The sequence below is a fragment of the Phyllostomus discolor genome, chromosome 11 (assembly GCF_004126475.2).
Source record: "Phyllostomus discolor isolate MPI-MPIP mPhyDis1 chromosome 11, mPhyDis1.pri.v3, whole genome shotgun sequence".
Taxonomy (NCBI): domain Eukaryota; kingdom Metazoa; phylum Chordata; class Mammalia; order Chiroptera; family Phyllostomidae; genus Phyllostomus; species Phyllostomus discolor.
This window is the reverse complement of record NC_040913.2, coordinates 90,435,126-90,459,358: the sequence shown is the minus strand read 5'-3', so window position 1 is coordinate 90,459,358 and position 24,233 is coordinate 90,435,126.

The window sequence follows — 24,233 nt, the reverse complement described above, 5'->3', positions numbered from 1 at the left end:
TCATTAATGCATAATATCCTTTTAATGTGCTCTTGCCTCCTCTATATTTTAAATGTCCTGAAATCTGAGACAATGCATACTACTTTCTTTATCCTTTGGCTCCAAATATATTTACATGTAAAGGCCCAATAATTTTGGGTCTTTTAAAAAAATAAGCAGGAGACACATTTTCAGAATTAATTTTATTTGAATAAATGAGCGAAGGAGATCTTAAATGATATCAATTAAATTCAGACTTCAAAAAGAATGTTTGTAACAAAGATTTCCACATTTTAATTTGATTTACACCAGGAGAAAATGAACATAATTCTGGCTAATTTAAGCCTCATGTTTCTGTAGAACACTTTTTGTCTTCCTAACGTTCAATATTTTGATTTGGCTTTCCTGCCAATGCAGCTCTTTGGGTCACAGACCACTGAGGGCATCCAAAGAGTACTTTTTTTTTCTTGGGGAAAAACTCCAAAATGCTTTTATTTTTATAGTCATCTTGGTTAATTTCCTACCAATGCATATGATGTATAGCATTAAGGTCTTCTTTTTTAGGTTTATTGGTGTTTTCTCTTTTTCTGTAACATCTCCAAGAAACCATCTGCTCGGTCTTGTTTATGCACGGGATATGCAGATTGTAACGACACGAGCTCAGAACTACTGCCGAGAGGGAGAGGTTGTTGTGTAAAAGTGTGGGAGGCTGTGCTTGACCAACATGCGGAGAATCTTTTCAGGGTAGTTTGCTTTTTTAATAAGAAATATAAGCCCTGGATGGCATAACTCAGTGGATTGAGCACGAGCTGTGAACCAAAGTGTCGCAAGTTCGATTACCAGTCAGGGCACATGCCTGGGTTGCAGGCCACATCCCCAGTGGGGACCATGTGAGAGGCAACCACATATTGATGTTTCTCTCTCTCTCTTTCTCCCTCCCTTCCCTTCTCTAAAAATAAATAAATAAAATCTTTAAAAAAAAGAAGAAATATGTTACAGACCAAAATAATTTCATATAAAGTTAACTGAAGTTCTATATTGACTTGATTATGGAACTAGATGTTAAAAAGAAATATTAAACTTTTCCAAGCTAGAAATACTTACCATGGAATAAAAGAAGTCTTTATATTCACAAAGGATACAGACTGAAATAGGGCTGCCATTTCATTCATGAAAACATATAACTTCAGGATTATTAAAACTTCTTAAATCTGTGTGTAATCAGTGTAAAAGTCTGAGATATTTACCAAATAAAATTATATGTTAGTGATGTTGAGCATCTTTTCTTACATCTACTGGCCATCTGTACTTTTTTCTTTGGAAAATTGTCTATTCAGGTCTTTTGCCCATTTATTAATTGGGCTTTTTTCTTGGTGTTAAGTTTTGTAAGATTTTTTAAAAATAAATTTTGGATATTAACCCCTTAGCAGATGTATTGGCGAATATGTTCTTCCATTCTGTGGGATGTCTTTTTATGTTGCTGATGATTTCCTTGGCTATGCAAAAATGTTCACTGCAGGGTTATTTATAATTGCCAATACATGGAAGCAGCCCAAGTGTCCATCAGTAGATGAGTGGATAAAACAACTATGAGACTTTTATACAATGGAATTTTATTCAGCTATAAATAAAAAAGAAGAAGAAAGTTTTCTCCTTTGTGACAGCATGGATGGACCTGGAGAGCATCATGCAAAGTGAAATAGGCCAGTCAGAGAAAGACAAACACCATGTGATTTCACGCACACGTGGAATCTAATGAACAAACTGAACTAACAAGCAAAACAGAGACAGACTCATAGGTAGAGAGCAGGCTGACAGCTAAAGGGTGGAGGGTGAGGCTGGAGGGTGGAGGGATCGAGCAAAGAGGAAGAAGGAATTAATGACGTGGACAGCAGCATGGGGATTGTAGGGTGGGGGGTGAGGAAGGTATAAGGGGATTGAATGGTAATGGAAAATAGAATAAAATAATTTTTTAAAATCATATATTATTAAAAGGCCATTTTAGCATAATATAACGAGTTAACAACATTTTTAAGAATGTTTGGATATACCTATAAACTTTAGGCAACTATTGTGTGAATGAGAAACAATTGTCATGTAAAATCTTTACCCTTAGTGTCAAAACCAGAAAATTATTATTCAAATATTATATTTGTGTTCATTTGGCCAAAATTTTTAGGGGGAATTATCATCATGTTACATTTAAAAAAGAGCAGGTAGCAACTAATATAAGGTAGTTAGTTCTAGTTTTGACAGGCCAAATTAGTGGCTTAAAGTGTCCCACTGTCTTTATGTAAATATTAAATGTGACAAAATAATACTTTAGACTGAGTTGAATATATGCCCAGTTCACTTACAAATGGGATGTATGCACCTGCATAAAACAAAGATATTAACAATTATTTTTATACTAGGTGAGAGTCTGAAAACTTCCAGCAGATACAGTGTGCTTTTGTTTTTCAATGCCTAATCTTTATTATATCTTTTCCACTACCATTTAGTCCAGCAGATGTGGTATCTTTACCGCAAACTTGCATTTTGGTAATCATACACATTCTTAGATCCTAATGAAGTCATCTGTTCTGGCCATTTTAGACAGCATAACAGTATGAGAACATGACTTTAAAGGACTACACAATATTGCTACCTCATCTTCATGAGCTCTCTTATAATATTGTAAGATTAAAATATACAGTAACTTTCTTTTCCTCATTCTTGTAGAGATACATGATATCTAACATTGTTACAGAATGGAACCACGGGGGGCAGGATAATACACTATTACCAAATGCCCCCCTTCTCCTGGGGCCCCCCTGTACTAGGTTTGTAACAGGGTGCAGCCAAGTGGGGGGCAAAAGGGATTTATAATGAACTCAGTGTCCAGGAAAGACTAGAATATATATATATATATATATATATATATATATATATATATATATATATATATATATGTGTGTGTGTGTGTGTGTGTGTGTGTACACACATAGTGTCCTCACCCCCATAAATCTGAGCTGGGGGATGGGACACAAAGAGCAGGGCCATTGAAAGTCGTTTTGAATAGCAACAGTTTTGCAGATGACCTCTAGAACAGCCATTTAACATATCTATAACCTTTAATTGGTTTCATAGATATATTGATCAGCTGTGCCCATGCTTTGAGCCTGAGGGATGGGAGTGACTTCAACCCAGGATGTAACTGGGAGGCAACTCCCCCTGGTTACAGAGTCTGCACCAGAGCTCAGAGATGACTGGCTCCACCCCACAAGGCCACACCTGCCCAGACTTATTATGGCAGCCCAGGAAAGCTGGAAAAATGCGGGAATGCTGGCAGCTGTGGCCAATGGTGGGAGGAGTCGGAAATGGTGCCGCAGAAGAAGATTGGCGCTGGGAATTAAAACCTGGCATAGCAACCATGACACATATTTTTAGGATCATGAAGCTTGGACAGAGAAGAATCACAGACTTCTATTTCTTTTTCTGAGATATGGTACCCCAGCCTGGGCAGAGGGAGAAGGAAGGATTGTGCGTTGGTGGGTATTCTAAAGGACTTTGGGATCTCAGTGAAGACATTAAGTCACTACACTTAAGTTTGCATGACTCTTTAAATAAATAATCCCTTTCCTTTTCACCAATCTCTGGCACTGAGAGACGTCTTTCCCTGGTGGCGGGCAAGGTGAGCCCAGTACAGGGTGGGGGAACCCCCAGAACACCAGGATGGGTCCATTCAGTAATAGTGTATCGTTCACTGCCCCCCAACCCCAGGGTCTATCCTGTAACAGGTTCGCCTTACCCTCTGCCAGGGAATTATAGCTCTCAGTGCTAGAAATTAGTGAAACGGAAGGGAACTATTTATTTAAAAGTTATACAGACCTAGATTAATGACTTAATGTCTTCATTAAAATCCCAAAATCCCTTAAAACACCCTCAAACACACACAGTCCTTCCTTCCCACCCTTTGCCCAGCCCGGCCAGTCAGGGGTACCAAATCTCAGGAAAAAACAGAGGTCCATGGCTCAGGCAGCCCCTGGTTCTTCCCAGTAATCCATGCTCGCCTGGCAAGCCTCCCGTGGTTCCCAGCCCACCAGCTGTGTCACCGGGAGATCCAGTTCTTAATCCAAAACCACATGGCGCAGCAAATGTCCTTTCACCCCTTGCCTTCCCACAGCATCTCTCCTGCATCCTTCCAAACTGCTAAGAGAAAGCTCTACATCTTGCTTTCTAGCTTCCTCAACTGCATGGCAAAGGGAGACCTAAAGCTGTGTGATTCTGCTCCTCGCCAAAGCTGCACGGTTCTGACCTGCTTGGCTGCCATGCCTGGGTTTAAACCCCTGGGCCAATCTTCCTCTGCCACACCATTTCCGACTCCTCCCATAATTGGCTACACCTGCCAGCATTCCCGTATTTTTTTCCAGCTTTTTCTGGGCTGCCATAGTAAGTCTGGGCAGGCGTGGCCCCGTGGCGTGGAGCCAATCATCTCCAAGCTCCCACGCAGGCGCTGTAACCAGGGGGAGTTGCCTCCTGGTTAGATCCTGGGTTGAAGTCACTCCCATCCCCCTGGCTCAAAGGATAGCCACAGCTATGTAACATATCCATGAAACCAGTTGAAAAGTATAGGCACGTTAAATGACTGTTCTAGAGGCTCTTTGCAAAATTATTGCTATGCAAAATAACTCAATGGCCCTGCTCCATGTGTCCCATCCTCAAGTTCAGACTTGTGCAGGTGAGGACATCCTATATTTTCACTATTTCCTGGACACCCTGAGTTCTGGACCCCATTACAAACACCTCTTGTGGGGGGTGCCCTGGCTGCACCCTGTTACGACATTAAGTGATAGTGAGAAGAAACTGACTTCAGATTCAGAAAACCAAGATAACTCAAATCCTGTTTTGTTTGATTGGTTTGGTTTTTAATCAATATTGAGTCTCAGTTTGTTTTGAGGAAGGAAACAGACAAATGCAAAAACCTTCTAGGGTGGGACCTGACTCACAATGTTTCTTTTTACCAGGAAACGGTGGACTGGTACAATATGTGGGCAGTCTTCGGGTTAGTTGAGAATGTGCAGTAATGGGGTAACTAGGTCAGAGCTAAGATTGCTGGAAAGCAAGGAAGCCCAAACCAGCCAGGGGAACCCCAAATATAGGACTAAAGATTGCTCTCCCTCTTGCCAGGGAAGGGGGGAAGGGAGAGCGGCTGAGGCTGCAGATTGAGAACACCAGGCCTCCTCTAAGGCAGGGAGGAGCCCACGAAGTAGAAGGCACAGCGCTTAAGTCACGTTGCTTAACAAAGGCTGCTACAGGCTGCAAAGGGCCAGCAGGCCCCGCCCTGGCAACCAGAGGGCCCCTGCTCCCCAGTAGGGAGGGGCTGCAGGAGGAGACTCCTTGCCAGCTGCCTGCCCGCAGGAGGGGCAAAGGCAAATACGGCCAGCCCTGGCCCTCATGGATTGGAATGCTGGACACTCCCACTGGCTTCTGGAGCCCGTGGGGTTCTGGGAGAGAGGACTTGAACTCAGGAGGCGGGAGAAGCTCCTTTGCTTGGCTCGCCCGGCTCTCTTGGCATTGGCACTTGGGGCAGGCCTCTCACTTTCGGCTGCAGGTGCACTTGGATGCTCCGGGTCTCTAGCCCTTGACCCCTGCAGGGCAGGCACACCCCTGGGACCCGCAGAAGCCAGGCCCAGCAGGGTTGGAAGCCTGCTTCTGGAGGCAGGGTCCCGTGCTGGGAGGCATGCGGCACTGGGCTCCAGCCCCGGGGACACGGTGGTCCAGTGCTGCGCGGCGCAGGGGTCCTGGGCGGCCTCGCGGAGACCGAGAGCAGTGCACCCAGATCCTGGAGGACAGAGCTGCTACAGGAAGACGGCGACTCTGAGGCCCAGGACAGGATTGAGATCTCTGTGTGTAGCCAGCTTAAGTGCCCAGAAGGACAGATAAGGAGATGGGGAACTTCTGGGAGACATTTTGGCTTCTAAGCTTTTGGGGAGCAAGAGAAGTCCTGGGTCTCGTGGGACAGAGGGGCTCAAAGCCATAGTGCTCTCAGCGCCCCCAAATGTGGAACCCCGTGAACGAGCACCTGTTGTCCCCAGCACAGATCTTCAGCTCAGGTACCAAGGTGACAAGTGGCTCAATGAACCACTTACTGCACAGTCACACTACTTCCTTTTAAGTGGTTCACTCAAGGCTCAGAGTCTTTGAAATATCAGAATGCTGACGTATCTTCTGACATATCCTTGATACTGTATTCAAATTTATATGTACAAGGTCTGTCCTGGAAAAGTCCAGCCATTATTAACATCACAAGAATGGTTCATGCCACATCCGTGTAACCTGGCAGCCAGGGAGAGTGGACTGGAATGTGCATGTGTGAACAGTGATGACTTCACTGTACGAGTCAGTGGGGGCGGTAGATGCAGTTGAGTGAGCGTGTGTACTGTGTGGTCGTCACATTCAAAATGACTGAGCAAGTAGAGGAATGAATCTGCATCAGACTTTGTGTTAGGCTTCAACATTCCTCCTCGGAAACTATTCTGATGACTCAGAAGGCCGCAGGCTTGGGCACCTGGTGACTGGGAGCTTTATCACAACAATATGCTGACTCATGCATCATGTCTCCTGTAGAGTTTTTTGGTGAAACATCCTATCACCCAGGTGACTCAGCCCCAATACAGCCCTGACGTAGTGCCCTGCAACTACCGGCTTTTCTCAAAGCTAAAATCACTTTTGAAAAAGAAGAGATTTCAGACCCTCGATGAGATTCAGGAAAGTACGACGGGGCAGCTGATGACAATTAGAACTATGTGAGGTCCCCACTTTACCAAGTAAAATACCAAGTAAAATACTGGTAAAATACCAAGTGTGGGGAGCAAGGGACATAGAACTTTCACTGACTTTTTTTTAAGTGGGAGTCAGTGTGCGGGAAAAGGAAGGATTGAGTAATGTATTCAGCATTAAGCCTTTAAAAGTTCACTTTCCCATCAGATGCTCATATCTAGAGAATTAATAAAGTCAAGATTAAAAATGTCTTTCATTGAGTACATGAAGTGCAGATTAAAGGGAAGTTGTCTCAATTTTCACATTAATAGTTGGGGAAAGAAGAACACTTTAAAATTGGGACTTTTAAAAAAGATCTTAGATTTCACCTTGAAAGCACACAGCCTCAGCCTGGATTCTGTGTTTTTGCTCAAGGGCATATGAATGTGGCTCCCTGAGAAACCCATCCGCGCCAGGTCTGGCTGGCCAGGGGGGTTGCTGCAGGCAGGGCCGGCAGGAGCTTTGCAGCCCTGTCTCCCGGGGTGGCTTCCCAGCTCCCGGCCCAGGGACTTCCGTAAACATGGGGGTGATGCGCAATGACCCTGCCCAGTGCGGCTGCTGGGAGCTGCCCTGCATGAATTCAGAGGATGATAAAATATTCACACATCGCTGCGGAATCATACAATTTCAAATAGACAGAGACATAGATATATATTTATGGAACGAATTGAATTACTTCAATGGCTAATTTACGAGCACAAAAAGACCAATGCAAGGCTTAAACACCAACGTTTGCCTCCATGTGCTTGTTCAAACTGCAAAAATCAAGCACCGTTTCAGAAGGCAGTCTTCCCTGGGACTGCCTCCTTTGATTCCTGAAAGACAGGATGAAGGCTGTGCGTGGGAGAGACACTCGGAGTTACATCCTAGAATATTCTTTTTCTTTTTTTTTTAGATTTTATTTATTTTTAGAGAGGGAAGGGAGAGAGAAAGAGAGAGAGAGAAACATCAATGTGTGGTTGCTGGGGGCCGTGGCCTGCAACCCAGGCATGTGCCCTGACTGGGAATCGAACCTGCGACACTTTGGTTCGCAGCTCGCACTCAATCCACTGAGCTACGCCAGCCAGGGCCCTAGAATATTTTCTTAAAAAATTAACTATTCCAAAGCCACAGCATAAGTGAGACATTTTTCTTCAAATTATTAGTTTTTTTTTTTTTTAAGCAAACTCATCACAGTAGTAGCTTGAAAAGAACTGTGGGCTGAAACTGGGTGCGTACAGCAGACCAGACAATTCTGTAACAGAACCACCGGGTTCCATTGCCCTGGGTTCTGTTGCCTACCACCAATAACAACCGAGATGCCTGACGCGAGAATCTTATTTTTTTTAAAAAAGGAACTATGCAAAAGTTATATAGGTTTAGAATAATGGCAGAATAATGCTGTTAAATCTCACTCCCCTTAGAAACAACACCCCCCCCCCCCCAAACACAGGGTCCGCCCCCGCTTTGCCAAACCGGGACAGTCAGAGGCCCCGTCTCCCGGGAGAAGCAATAGATTCTGTCTGTAGCTTCGCTGGGTGGATTCCCGTCTGCATTCCAGCACCCCCCCCCCCCCCCCCCCCCCCCCCCCCAGTCATCGGTGGTCGGCTACCTAGGCTCCTGCTCTTAATCCAACACCTCATCCTCACGGTCAGCTGGGGAGCCGGGAAATTTTCTGCATCCCTTGAAAAAGGTGGTCAAGGCCCCCCCTACACGGTTGTTAGTCGGTGTTGCTCAAGAAACCAGACGGACGCAGCGAGCCAAGGAGCAGGGTTCATTAGGGGGAGTAAGAGGGGAAAAATGGAGTCAACCAAGGGGGGCTGGGGAGCGAACCAAGGGAGGATAAGACTCGCTGGGTTGTTCTTAGGGCAGAGCTTTTAAGCACAACAATCTGCAAAGGGCAACTGGTTGGGGTGTCCGAGTCTGATTGGCTAGAGCTGGTGGCTGGGTTCCGTTTCTGCTGACCATTGCTCTTGGTCCAGCTCATCGGCCTCGGGTTAAAGCTGCATCCTGTGATGCCGGATAGGCCGACCCCAGGCCCCAATCTCAGCCGGGCATCTGCTTGTCCTGGGCAGGGTCGGCAGGCAGTTTCCCAGGCTACAGTTTCCCACGGTGCAATTTCCCGCCTGGTGATTTTCCACTCCTCCTGGGCCTGCCTAGGTCTGTCCGTGGTCCAGAGGCTGCGCCTTCCCCAGCCAGGTGGTCAAAAGGGACAGGCAGAGGCTGCCCCACGCCTGGTTTAAATCCCAGCGGGGATCTTCGCCTGTAACCCCATTTCCGGTGCCTCCCACAGGGGGTTACACCTGCCAGCACTCCAGTTTCTTCTGCCTTTCTCTGCTGCCATTGTGGGTCCAGGCAAGCATAACCCCGCGACCTACCAGCCTCCTCCAAGCCACTGTCCAGGGCGCTGCAAACCCTTCCGGCTACAAGGCCTCGTGGCTTAGAGTCACGTCCATCTCCCTGGCTCCCAGGGCAGCGCAGCTACCGAGCATCACTAGAACACTGGCCGAGTTCTTCCCATATGCAGTGTAACCCTCAAGGGCCCTGCACTGCTTCCCCCATCCCTCGGGCAGTCACTGGGGGAGTGTAGGATTTTTGGAGACCTCTACCTCAACACCCTGTTGCAATTTGTCTACACGGAATGTAATGTGTCTTCCTGATTTTTTTTTTTACCTGGAGGTGGGGGTGAAAAGTAAATTAAATATGAAAAGTAAGTTTTGAATGCTTTTGCCATCTAAATTATAATTATTACCCAAATCATCAGCCTGGAGTAAAAGGAAAATTTATTTGAGTAACTGAATAAGACAAGACACAATTAAACCACAGGCAGAATGTCTGAGGGTTTATACCAGAGGAATTCCAATGGTTCAGAATTTGACAGGTTTAAGGAAATCCGAAGAACCCTCATAATACAGCAGGAACAAAACCGTGTAGATTCCTGCGGTGAAATTGAAATTACAGTTGTGAATTGGAACCATAATGCTACACAGGGAAAAATCAATAACTTAGAGATATCCTCAAGGGGGGAAAATATAAAGAAAGAAAAAGGCCAAAAATAAATTAACCTGGAATCTAGTGACAGCATTTCTTCAACTTATTTTCTTCTACCTCTTAATAAACTGCTGCTGCAGGTACTCGCGTGGAGGTCTCACAGTGCTTAAGAAGGGAGACAGATTAAGAGGCATCGTTTAGCAATGAAGACTGACTTAGGAAGGCCACAGAGAGTCTCTCCCATAACCTCTGTGTCTGTCACTATTTCAAATTTGCTGTTCCTAAGGCTAATTTACATGATAGTATGAGGGGAAGGGTTTGCAGGAACTACTATGAAGGACTCACAGACAAAACCCAGGGGGAGGGTAGAAGCAAGGGAGGGAGGTGGGGGTGGCTGGGGTGGGGGGAGTGGTGGGGGAAAATGCAGACAACTGTAATTGAACAATAAAATAACTATTAAAGAGGAAAATAAAATGTAATAGTTAAAATGAAAAAAAAAAGAAAATTCTGATGCCCTTCTCCTGGTAACAGATGTTCCAAAGCCATATTCTTCTGATGAGTGATCTAACTACATGATTTGGTTTCAGTTTCAGTTCCGTAAGGAATAAACAAAATGTTATGTGTCACATACATTGACATCATGAAAGTAAAATCATAATTTCACACTAACGTAAAATAAGAGCATTAACGAGACAAGTCGATGGCGATATATATACATTTTGTAACTTGTTTTGTCTTCTTGGAAGCACGTGCTCTGCCGTCCTGGGATGAACAACATCACACCTCGGGAACCACGCAGTTTCTCCTTTCGGTATTTGTAGGGACGATTCCTACATTGTAGTTTAGTCATCAATAATAACTATTGTGAAGTTATACTTCCTTGGCTCAAACCCTGGGTCCCATACTTACTAGGTGGTTGGTATAAACTATATTATTTCAATTATGTAAAAGCTTCTAGTATAACTGGTATTTAATTTTCTGCTTTTATTTATTCTATTTACAACTTATGTTCTGGATAGATTTTAACTTTTTAGTTCTTCAAATGATCTTTGGCTTCATTTTATTTTATCTTTTGAGGATGACTCTAAAGAACATTAAAATGCTATTTCTTAATTATTTTATCTGTTATAACAGATGTTGGCCAAATCTTGAAAATCTTGCTATTAACATTGCCCATAAAACAGCATGTCTCGTCCGTATTTCTATTCATCATGGGTTGCCATTCTATATTCTCATATATAAACTATATAATGTCTGGTGCACTATTTTGTTACATTATTTAACTTAAAATGAGTAATCATAGTCAACTATAAAATCACACGTTAATATAATTGTTTTATAAGTAAATTACAATACTACTGATGATACTATCATGTCTATTATTATGACTTACCATTGCTTTTACCCATACTCTGAATAGCCCACATTTACTGAGTGTTCTCCATAGGAACAACACTGTTCAAAGTGCTTTATATTTATTAACTGTTTTACTGCTTACACTTACACTGCCAAGCAGTGGAGGCTCAGAACAATTAAATACCTTCCCCATTCACAAACCCTGTATTTGTTGCAGCCAAAATGGGAAATCCACTGTGTTTCTTCTAGGGACATATTGGATTTATTTACTCCAAATGCATTGCCTCTCTGACAAAAAAAGCTTTAAAAATAAGGTTAATCATCACAATGAATATTTTTTGCCTTTTGTTTTTACCCTTGTCTTCTTTTTTTTTTAATCTTTTTTTTTAAGATTTTATTTATTTATTTTTAGGGAGGGAAGGGAGGGGGAGGGAGAAGGAGAGAGAGAGGGAGAGAGAGAGAGAGAGAGAAACATCAATGTGCGGTTGCTGGGGGTTATGGCCTGCAACCCAGGAATGTACCCTGGCTGAGACCCTTGTCTTCTTTAATTTGAATTGTTTCCTTTTTTATGAAAATGCTTTCTGTGATGGTTTATTTCTACTTTCATAAGATATTTAATTATTTCTTTGTGTGGGGCCCTATTTGAATGGCTCACCCAAGTAGCCTATCTAGATAAACTCTTATTTTGCAATCAATAGCTTTTATATTTCCCCTAAATATGTGATTGATATATATATATCTCACATATATAATTTCATATATTGTAATATTTTACATACACCACATGTAATACTCTTATATAATGTATTTTCATATATAATACATTATATATTATATATATAATTTCCTAGATGTCATATATATAACATCTTATTTCTTGCTTATATATTTTAGTTATCTCACTAAGATTTTTACAAATTTGAAATGAGACCTGAAAACTTCTCTTTTAGATACATTTTCTCTAATCATTTGCAATCATTCAAGCTACCTTCAATACCTATTCACTGCTATTTTTTACTTTAATAGAAAATATATGAAACTAATTTTAAAGCTATTTGCTAATGTGTCCTTAAAATAGTTTCAATTTTCCAGTCACTTCTCAAGAGCTGAAAGTATCTTCTGATCCTGAATTAAAGCGCATGAGTTATGCAACGCCTTTACGGGCATCAGCTGCCGTATGTCCCAAATGTTGAGAAAGATATTGTTAATTTTGAAGTCTCCTCCAGAACCTTGATGGCAGGAAAATACATCTAACCTTCTGGCTGTTTCCTGGGCCACATGTTCACCACTGCCCACAGATGAGAACCCATCCCTGTCCGAGGATCTCCGGAGCAGATTTCTTAGTAGGCTCGGCCGTGTTTTCACTCTTGCTTTCGGGGACTCTCCCTGTAGTGCAGCTCTCCTGCTGGCGCTAACCCGCTTCTGCCGCTCTCCTCCCTGCAGAGGGGAGGAACAGCTGGCCGGGCCGCTCTGTGCAAAGACATTAACGATTCTAGGAGGCAGTAATTAAAACACTTCTTTTCCTTTGACTAACATTTTCCAGGATTTATTTGATACTTTAATATGTTTTTAAGGGTCTCTACCTGCTTCCTGGGTTCTGAAATGCTTCTTTTTTCATAAAGCTCGCATTGTTCCATGTGACACGTTGCCAGAGCAGCTGAGAGCAATAAAGAAGTTGCTGCGCGTGACTGTAATATCTACCCTCGTATTTGTTTGAATACTGCTACCCGAGTCGGGGATCATGATGCGAGGAGAGGCTCACATTTAAATGTCTTCTTCACATTTGAAAATAAAGGGAAGTGAAAAAGATGACCAAAAGGCATTACTTTCTACTCATACTCACTTCATTTACAAAATAATTTTGTTTGGGGATTTTATCAAATTAATCCACGAACCTGGAACACTTTGACATAGATTATTACTTCAATAATTAATTATGAGCCATTAATGGAGCTTCACAATCTACAGGATTGGTTACAAATGCTGTGTGTGTACGTGTGGGCACCGGTTTTCATGTAAACTCTCATTTTACCTTGGGCTTGTTGGCAAGTGCTCATAAGACAAGAAGTCTAAAAATAAAGGAGGGGAACACAAAAATATAAACCTTTGGACTAGGTTATCTACGGCATCTATTTAGGAGGATGAACTGATTTTTTTTTAAATCTCTCGAACACAGTCAAGGCTAGTTGTCAGCACACATTTTCTAGAAAGGGCGAGGCAGTAACTATTCTACGTTTCACGTGCCATATGTCCCTGTGGTGCCACCGAATTCCACAACCGTCCCCTTTGAGCAGCGATGTAAACACACGTGTGTGACCGTGTTCCAGTAAAACTTCATCACAAACGCACACGGAAGACTGCGTATTGCTCCTGGGCCATACTTTTCCAACTCCTGGGACAGACAAGGAGTTCTGTGGGGGCCACAAGGGTACTTTTCCTTCCTTCCACCTTGTGAGCTCCTCGAGCTGGGCTAATAATTGGATTAGCAGACCGATTAACTGGGGAAAATGTACAACATTCATTACAAATGCACGTTCTTCAGGTGTCAAAAGGTATGAGGCCTGAACTCCCTGGACGCTTGAGGGTCATGTGCCATTATGACACATGGACAGAGAAGAAAGCCTGGCATTTCAAGGGATGGAGGCCATTTACAGGCAGCTGAAGAGGAGTGAAACCCACGTGGCCAGCAGATTTCTGCCAGACACCCAGAAATGCCAGGGCACGGGGCATCTGGGTAACAGGCCCCGCTTGAAGCTCTGCTGTCTAAGGGATCATGTTAATATTCTGTTCCTGGAGCAGCCTGTTCCATCTGATTCTCTTAGACCGAAAAGGGGAAGGGCCAAATGTTCTTTCCGGCCTTCGTTTTCTTAACCGCCAGCTCACAGCCAATATCCTTGGTACAGCCGGGCTAACAGGCACCATCACCTCACAGCTCGGCATTGGCGCTCCTGCCTGAGTCTCATTGCTCACAGTGGAGAGCAAACCCTGAGCTTTCTTTCCCTTTAGCCTGGAGAACAGGGGCCTCCGTCCTGTGTCCACAAGGAGCTGAATTCTATCGAAGCCACGTGAGTCCACAGGAGCACCCCCCCCCTCCAAAAGGAAATGCAGCCGAGTCGACAATTAGATTTCAGTCTGAGAGGCTCTGGGAAGGGGGCTGCCGTCATCTGGACCTGGACTCCGACGCCCGGAATGTGTGAACTCGTGTGCCTGTGGCTGTAACGCTGAATTTGTCGCGCAGCAGTAGGGAATGGGTATATTCACTGTTTTAGGAGCCTAAAGGCAACATGGTCATGAGATATTTCACACATCAGCTGTGAACCAGGATTATAGAGCATGCTGTTATAAATAAAATATCATGATAAATATAAAATCATAGCATTTGATATATTTTCATAAATGTTTATGAAAAATATATAGATAGAATTAAGTAAAATTAAACATTATTAAACCATTATTAAGAAACTTTTTAAGTAAGTAACTTGTGTAGTTTATGTCTAGTGAACATACAATTCAAAACAGCAGGTTCTTACCAAAAAATGAGCATTGATTGTGTGGGTGCCTGCACAGACACTAAAGGAACCTCTAACAGTCGTAGGTGAGGCTGCAGAGGTCACGCACTAATGGAATCAGCCCAGATTTGATCAGTCATGGAGCGCCCGTTCACATAGCTGACATCAAGACAGGAAAAAAACAAAAAGTTCTCTGCCTTTGAGTACTCAAGGCTATGGGAAAGAGATGAGAGCAAGATGATACAGGGAATACAGGACATTGTATACATTTCAGATCTATATGTATTCTAACGTAAAGGACCCCATCTTTAATGAGGTCCCTTCCTGCCTTCTCACCAGTTCGCGCACCTTGTGCTCCCTGCAAAGCCAGTGTCTGAGAGGTGAACAGCCCCGGAGGCTGGTGCCAGCCCGGGAGGGTGAGCTGCTCTGGTTTCTCCGTGGCCCTGGCGTGCGGGCGGTGGAATAGTGGGGCTGGAACAGAGTTGGAGAAAGCATTTCCGAAGTCCACGGGAAATGGATGATTATTTGAATTAGGATTTCAGGGTGAAGTGGGTGAGGCATCATCCAATGTGGGTTTATTCTGAAGACAGGGCCGCTAGGGGTTGTTAGGGGTAACAGAGGGGAATTGAGAATGGCGCTTGGGTTTTTGGCTTGAGTAGTTATGCCAGGGGTGCTACATTTATAGAAAAAAACACACCAATAGTTCTGTTTTCACCCTAAGTTAAAGATGTCTGTTAGCCATCCAATGAAAGATGCCATCTAGGTAGACAGGGTTAAAGTCTATTTAGAAGAGAAGTCACAAAGTAAAGGAACGGAATTATGGATCAGGTTGGGGTGGCATGTAAACCCAGTGGACTGGGGAAAATCACTTATGTGTATATAAAAGATATGTTCAGGTCACCCAGGCTTGAAATACGTAACTGTGGTTCAAAGGACCAAGCACGAAGCTGTACATATAAATGGCTTTTACAACTTTTTAAGAATATACACATTGCATATCAGCATTGTCATTACCATGATATTAACCGATGATCTTGGTTACTTTCAATATAGGAGTTTACATGATTAATCCTTAATAATGAGAATAACAAAAATTATAATAACGCCCAAGTGGTAACTAGTCACATAACATAAAGAGAGACCTGAACGTTCACTAAACATAAGAAAATGATACTCAGCTGGTGCATCTCTCCACACCATGCCCTTCTCCCTTCTTGGAGCGTGAATAAAAACTTTATTTTCCTCCAAAAATAGGGAAAAGAGGAGAGGGGAGGGGATGGGAGGGGAGGGGAAGAAAAGAAAGGAGAGGAAAAGAAAAGAAAAAAGAAAAGAGAAGAAAAAGGGACTCAATCGCATTAGCCAGCAGGAAAAGATTAAATGGGACCACGATGTGGTACAACTTCATACAAACCACATGAAACTGGCAGGCGACTCAAAGCGCTGGCGAGGCCAAGGAGCCCTGGGTCCTTGGGCCGCAGCTGGTGGGCGTGGGGAGGCTCGGCGTGGCGGCTTCTGAGAGGTCAAACACGTGTAACATGGGACTCAAAAACTTCTCTCCCAGGCATGCGTTCAAGAGGCATTCGTCCATATTTTATCACAAAGAAAAAAATACTCACAGAGTTATTTGTTACGGCCCCAAACTGGAAAGTCCGTAAATGGCTCTCAGCCCAATGGGTGAGTAATTGTGGCGTATTGGCACAACTTTTTATGGCGCAGCGTTGATGATAAACAACCGTAATTTCACTAAACAATATGAATGGCTCTCTAAAACGTAATGGTAAGCAACGGAAGCCTGAGAAAAGAGTAAATACCGTATGATCGCATCAATATTAAAAACTCGAAAATGAGCAAATGCACTCACATAGTGAGAAGTCGAACAGCGGGTCTTCGGGGCGCGCTGCCTGGAAACGCGTGGGAGTGAGCTTCAGGGATGCTGGGATGGCTCGATTATAACTGCTTATGACGCTCTGTTCGTTTTATAATTCGCGTACTTGTCTTTTTCTGTGCTATCGCATCTAGACATTATATTCCTTAGAACAAAATAGTTTAAATTTATTTCGTGCTTCCTACATGCCAAGCTATGGCTACTCTAGCTACGTAAAGTGTCTGCAGTTAGGACTTAATTTCTGCAAGGTGAATTAGTCACATTGGTGATGCGAAATGGCGGGTGTGAATCCTTCCTTTATCAATAATTACATTCAATGGGAAAGATGTAAAATCTAATTGGAAGGGAGAAAGTATCAGTTAGATACAAAGATGATGTAGCAACGCGGTGTCCAGACTGTAAGATGCTCTTTTCTATCCTGAATCTTACTTTTATAATTTTAGGATTTGATTTCTTGTGGTATAATTATTTGGACACAAATATTTCTGGGGTTAACATTTTTGGGCTACCTCTAAACTCCTTTATTGTATGACTTATTTTCTATACAATTGACTTTACCGCTTTGTTTTTTCAAAGGGCCTGATAAGTTCCTCCCAGTTAGCACCAGCAACAACCAGGAAACGGAAGCCAGTCGTGCCTTGACTGGTTGGGGTCTAATACTGTCCTTGTAGTTCTAGTGAGTCATTGGAATGCTGCTAGGAACCATGTCCGATGATGGATAAGAGGGGAATGATCTCTCACCATATATAGTAAGAGAACTATTTATGGCAAGAATATCAACCTCTTGATTTCAAGGCAATCTGATACGTTTGCTCAAATAAATATGCAGTCAGAGAACAAGAAAAACAGCATTTGTAATCCCTTTTAATTTATTGGGAATTAAAATGTGCCCAGAATCCATATATACATATAATGCTCCATTAATAAGAGGCTGATTACAAGTCTTTGAATGAGTGCCCAAAACCTGCCCACCTAAAATAAAGTAGCAAAACTCTACTAGAAAACCTTCCTAAAAGAGTTGCTAATAAAACCACTTAACACAAAGCTGCAAAGATCTTCATTATTTTCTCTTATTTTACTCTAACAATATGACCTAAATACAACATTACATACTCATTGTTAATTTTATTCCCTCATAAAGAACATACTCTTTGCTTAGAAAAGAAAAATGTTCCAGAAAATATATATTCTGAGGCATTCTTCAGCCTAGTATAAATTCTCTCTTAATTTTCTACTAGCTTTTGGATATAGGAAGGAAAAACCTGAGAATAATATTTGCCTTTTCAGAATTTGTTAGGATAGGCTATTTTGTGAGAAACACATGATACTCCCCAAAAAGAAAAAAGACACAATTTTCAGTTATTCTCCCTCTTGACCTTGTGGGCTTGGGTAGTATGGTGTATAGTGATTTTTCACATTAAGATTTATAGAGAAGATAAGAATGGAGTCCCTACAAATAGTATGTTCCCTCCAAATATCACCAACAAAAACATTGTACAGGTCAGATTGGTCCCAAACCTATGCTAATTCTAATCATTCAACCAATATGTCACTGGATATGCAGTGCTAAAAACCTGACTTTAGTTAAATCTTTTTTTTTAAGATTTTAAAAAAATATTTTATTTATTTTTTTAGAGAGGGAAGGGAGGGAGAAAGAGAGAGAGAGAGAGAGAAACATCAATGTGCGGGTGCTAGGGGCCGTGGCCTGCAACCCAGGCATGTGCCCTGACTGGGAATCAAACCTGTGATGCTTTGGTTCGCAGCCCAAACTCAATCCACTGAGCTATGCCAGCCAATAAAACTTATGATACTCACATAGTGTTATTATTTTACTGTAGGATACCCACTCAAGTATTGTGCTAGGTCTTTGGAACAATGTCTGAAACAAGGGAAAATTGATTCATACTCACTTAGACCTCAGAACCTTACCACTAACCATGACACCTAACTAAAGAATTCAATTGCAACGATTGTAACATAAAGCACAGGATTCTGTGTGAAACTATAATAGAAGCTTGCCACATATTAAGAGGGAAATAAAGAAGGCTTTTTAAAAAAGATTTAACTTGTTTTAGACTGAGACATAAAATTTGTTCAAAGCAGATAATAACATGGATGAGGTCTTCGGGAGGGAAGAAAAATAGTAAGTTGAAGAAATACAAGAATTGCAATGTTTGGGGATAAGAAAGAGAAAAGAAGTGATGGCAGCAGCAGTGGCAGAGAAAGAATGTCTGGAAATCATCTTATCTATAAAAGCAAGAGAGAATTGGGGAAAGAATCAAAATCAACTGTTTCAGATTTCTGGAAATGAACCAACAAATTGCAACTGGCTGATGAGTGTTTATTTTGGCTATTACTGTTCTTTTCTTGTTCTACCATAGAATGAACATTGAAGTAATGTTGCAATAAGAAGTGCATTTGAATTTTTTAAACCAAGTTTCAGAAATGATTTGTACAAAATGATTAAGGTCTTTCTCTCCTTCCCCTGCTTTGCACTGAGTGAACGCCTATAAAATGCATCACCTCCAAGAAACCTTCCCTCACTCAGCCTCTGTGTTCCAATGGGTGTCCTCGATCCTCACGTTGCCTTAAACACCTTATTTCACAGCACTAAAACTGTGTTGCAGTTATGATTTTACAAGTTATTTCTCCTAAGAGCTCACTGAGGGCAAATACGATAAATTTAGACCCAACTCATTTCACAGTTGCTCTAAAAAAATGATATAATGTTAAATCAGAAGGCAAGCTCAGAAAAAACAAATGCCCAGGAGGTAGTAGGCACATGTGTTAATTTTCAAAACTCAGGCTATTAAAATCAAATTTCTAAGTAATAAATATTGTACGAATTTATTTTTATGCCTTTGCCACACTGACAAAGTAGAAAAATATGTCGCTATGGACTCAAACAAAAGTTAAGGTTTTACATAAATTTTATTTTGAGAATTCAGTTAAAAGTATATAGGATTTCCTCCCAGCATTTTCTAGCATTGTATACCATCTTAACTGCTTTCGAATACAGTAATGACATTCAATCTCACATAATTCAGAGTGACTAAGGACTCGAAAAATAACAGTGTACTCGAAAACAATTCATTTGTTAACATAATTTGCTGTGAGACTGAAAAGTCTCCAATGCCTTGGTGGTCCACCTAAGCAAACCCAAGTCAGTGCACTGGATCTGAGAAAATTAAAGTTAAGAACACCTACTCACAGTGAACCAGGCCTTCCAAACAAGGCAACCCATTCAGCCGTGACTTCCAACCTTCTCTATGAAGGCCTTTCCCCGGCTCCTGGCAACGCAGCGCTGATAACCATTTTTGGTTTGGTTCTGCCTGCTCTGAATACTTTTTTTTTTGCTCAAATAAACTCTTCAAAATCTTAATGTACTGCAGGTTACCTTTTAACACATTGAAAAGTGGAAGTAAGTTTTTTTCACTAAAAAAATAATGTGCCTTGATATAACATGTATTCAGATAAACAAATGTTCAATGCACAGTTTGTTGACTTTTTGCTCACGGTGAGAATTTTCTCCCTAGTGAGGTCCCCAAAAGCCACTGTCTCGGTTTCTCCGAATACAAAATAGCAGTTGCCTATTGTGTGTGACAGAATAATTTTATTCTTGTGGTGTAAAAGAACCAGTCTTTTTAGTGTGTAAATGTCACAAATTGCTAGGGGGAAACTCAGCAATCTTTGTACATTCTACTTTTTTCTAATCCATTAGAATTCTTGCAGATTTCCTATTGCAATGATAGCCACGAGCCTGTGATTACCACTAAACCAAAATGCAAATAGACTTTACAATGGAAAATATACATGGAGAAAGAGTAAAGGTTCAATCCCGCTTTGCCCACAACAGTACACAGACATAACAGTTAGATCTGATTCTACTAAAGCTAATGGGAAATGTCTAAATGTCAAGCTCATTTCTATCAATATGTACTAAACAAGTGCTTTTGGAATTAGGATTAAAGTTGCTGTTAAAGAAAAGCATTTGTTGAAATCCTAGTGCTATATATTTCAAATCTTTTGGTTAATAGCATTTTAAACCATATATGCATATGCAAATAACGCCTATGTTGTAAGTGTTACTATGGAAATGGAGTTTTATTTTATAAATGGCATTATAAAATATTGACATGATTTAAAATAAAATGTATTATTTTAATCATGTTCAACAGTCTGCTATATTGAATAACAATATTATTGTTAATAATAGTATTTTAAATATAACAGGGGAACTCAACGTAAAGTATGGTATAGAAAATTAAGCCATGAAATTTTGTCTTCATATAATTTCCCTCTCATTTCTCCAAGACAGTCAGATATATGACTAAACAGAAATCTACAGTCAATTTTAACAAAAACATAATTTATCAATTTCAAAATTGTATTTTTAAAATATAGATTAAATATACAGACTATAGTAATTAAATGAACTCAGTTGGAGTTCTGCCACTAAACCCATATAATACCTTCTAATATTTGAGTGGTGCTTTATAATTTAAATTAATTTTTTCAGACTTTATTTTATTTCCCCAAGAAACATATTAGGATGCTGGTCAAACATAATTAATGTCATTTACAGAACAAGGAACTAAATTAGAGTTAGTTCATTAAATTATAATGGCACACATAAAATTGTGGGCCTGAATTTTTAAAATAAATATCAATTTAATATTTATTCCTTGATACTTTACTGCATCTTAGAGACAATATTTTCAATGAAAAGTTTTATAATTGCCCTCTAATAGAGTCATAAAGCGTTTTGTGACTTTTGTTATATTTTAAAATATTCATTTAAAGTGCATACTATTTACGTGCTCAAGTTCTTCTAAGATTGTTTCTACATATTATTTTAAACAGCTTTATTAAAGTGAAAACACAATTATGAATAGATGAGAAAAATTTTTATATGACAAAAATGTAAAGCTCAAGTTAGATTTATAGAATTGAATGCATATTTCCATACCTACTTCAAAATATTTTATACTAATTTTAAACCAATACAAAAACTATGTAGGTCATTTATAGTTGAAAAGGTGATTTTAAAGATTAATTTCCCAAAGTTTTGTACAAATGACTTATACATAAGTAGTTTTGTTTTGGGAATCTCAGAATTTATAATGATTTTATCAGTGCCAGCATCATCTTTTTGAAACTGGTCAATTGCATTGTGTATCTGCTACAATAGCTAATTTCCGTTTCACTTTTTTTATCCAGAATCTACCCCAGCTTGCTATTTTTTACTACAAAGATATCGTAAAAATTGGACTGGTAATTCTAGTAGGAAAAGATGACTGCTTTACACACTTTCGATTAAACAGAAGCGCTTCCAAAGGTGCAATACCATCATCTTTCCAAAAACGATGAAGTAGCCGGGCCACCTGGCAAGCGGTCCAGTGCATCTGCTGCAGCTAATCATTTGTGATGGACACCTTGCGGTGGAATTACCCTCAGATCTTAGGCAGTAAGTGGCTCACACAAAAGCAAGTGACTGACTTTTCACTGTAAAATAGATTTTAAGTATCAGTTTGCATAATCTGTGTTCAACTTAAAGGTAAAATAGTATAATAGTGAAAATTTTGAAAATAGTATAAAGAAAATATTTAAAAACCTTATTGTTTCCAAATTTGACAAATGATATTAGGAAGGCAAAAAAAGTAGTTTTGACATGAAGGAATGCAAGTATTTATGAATCAAACAGCACAGGCTTTAGCTCATAATGCACACATAGCAGAGAACACAGTTAATGGATTAATGTGAACAAATCAGAAATGTGAACCTTTATCCTGCGTCCAACAATACCAAATAAAGTAGAACTAAAGTAAGTCATCACAGAGCATAAAGAACATTATTTTGATCTAATGATATAAATGGACTCTTTTAATTGGTAAAGAGGTTTTACATGGAAAATTGTGTGTTTACCTCTAAGAACTACGAATGCCAAAATCATTTGGCGTTAATAATGTTTGATTAATGATCAAACATTATAAAACTTCATTAAAATAGAAATGGTATTTAAAACATGTTTGGATTCTGTTTATAGCAATGTCAGAACAGGTGAATGTAATCTACGTTGCCAGACGTCACGTGATGTTTATGGTTGGGCAGGGGTGAGGAGGGAGAGAGGGGCAGGTGTCCTGCTCCTGGGGTCCCAGCGAGTTTCCACGTCTTGCTCTGAGGGGTCAGCACATGTTCACTGCGTGACAATTTATCACAGTTACTGCAATTATGACTTGTGCCCCGTCTGTATCTTTGATATACTTCCAAACACAACAGTAAAACGTATAGTCAGGCAATCTCAGTTATTAATAAGAATACCACATTTTAAATTAAACATCAGTGAATAAAATTCTACAGTATTGCTGAAGAATGATGTGTGAATAGTAGTGCAACACAACACAAATGAACAATAAAACTCATCATATTTGTGGGTTAAGACAATAATAACATCATCACCAAATTATTTTTAAAATATTTGTTTGATATAATCAGCTATATCTTTTTGAAAAAAACAAACAAACACTTTTATCCATCCATCCATCCATCCTTCACTTTATCTACAGGCATACCGAGAAGAAAATGTGGGTTATTAAATAGAAAATATACATGATATCTCAGTATTTTAATTTTCAGTTTTGGAACATTTTATGAAGTTTGGTTCTTTTTCCTAAGTTTATTATTCTTTTAGATTTCTTCATTTGAAAATTATCTGTTTTTCTATTACTTACAGTTTGCAAGGATTCAAACTGTAACATTTTGAAAGTTAATTATAACTCTGTGTGACATTTAAACCCATTCCTTGTTGTACGTAGTATGTCTACTCTGTTCCTTAATGCACTTTTATTTATTTTTTCCTACATTTACTCCCTCCGTTTTAGAAGGAGGAATCCTAACAGAGCCTAAGAATGTCATGACAACCTAAGAAGATGCTGCATAGTCTACAAACATTCTGTGTCACTATTCTGAAGTTATGTTGCAGCTATGAAATACATTTTACAATTTCAGTAAATTTATGTTTAAAATTGAAATTTGGTGTAAGCGGAGAAAGCAGGGCATGAAGTAGTTATTTTGGAATCAAGGGTAAGGTTTGAGGCTATTAAATTGCATTAAAAATCACTAAGCCCCAACTGTGGTGGCTCAGGGGGTTGGGCGTTGTCCTGCAAACCGAAAGGTGGCCAGGTTGATTCCTGGCCAGGGCACGTGCCTGGGTTGCCGGCCAGTTCCCCCTGCTGGGGGCAGGATCGATGTTTCTCTCACACATGGATGTTTCTCTCCCTCTCTTTCTCCTTCCCTTCTAAAAATAAATAAATTAAATGTTTTAAAAATCTTTTAAAAAATCATGATTTCACCACACATTCAGGGAAGGCTATTAATAAAATAATTAAGAGTTCGCATTAAAAAAGCACAAGCCTTGGCCTGGCTGGTGTGGCTCAGTGGGTTGGATGTCATCCCACTGACCTGAAGGTCATGGGTTCAATTCCTGGTCAGAGCACATGCCTAGGTTGCAGGTGTGGTCCCCAGTTGGGGGGCATATGAAAGGCAACCAATTGATGTTTCTCTCTCATCGATGTTTCTCTTCCTTCTTTCTCTCTCCCTCCCGCTCTTGCTAAATCAACAAGCATGTCCTCGGGTAAGAATATTTAAAAAGTACATGCCTCTATATTAGTTTGGTACATACCACGGGGGCATATGGAGAATGTAGCCCTTCTTGTGCTGTCCGTGTGTTCAAA